We start from the raw sequence: 348 nt of genomic DNA, 5'->3' as shown, positions 1-348 counted from the left end.
ATTGTGGTTCAATTGAAAAAATTATTTTAAAATAAAAAATAAATAAATTATAAATAATTATTTTAAAATATAATTATAGTCTAATATAAATTTTAAAATATCTTTTAAATTTAAAACACTACATGAAATATTATCAACCAAAATTATATAATTTTATTAAAATACAAATTCAAAAATTAAATAGTAAAAGAATATCTAAATATTAAATGCCAATATGAAAATTTGTTTTTTCATTCTATGAATTCCGCCTCCATTAAAAACTTGAGACAAAATAAATATTAATACTGTAATTTTCTATTCACTACTTATAGAGCAACATATTTTCAAATTAAATTGTTTTTTCTCCGT

The sequence above is a fragment of the Arachis ipaensis genome, chromosome B02 (genome assembly GCF_000816755.2).
Source record: "Arachis ipaensis cultivar K30076 chromosome B02, Araip1.1, whole genome shotgun sequence".
NCBI classification, from domain to species: Eukaryota; Viridiplantae; Streptophyta; class Magnoliopsida; order Fabales; family Fabaceae; genus Arachis; species Arachis ipaensis.
Note: the sequence above shows the minus strand (reverse complement) of the source record.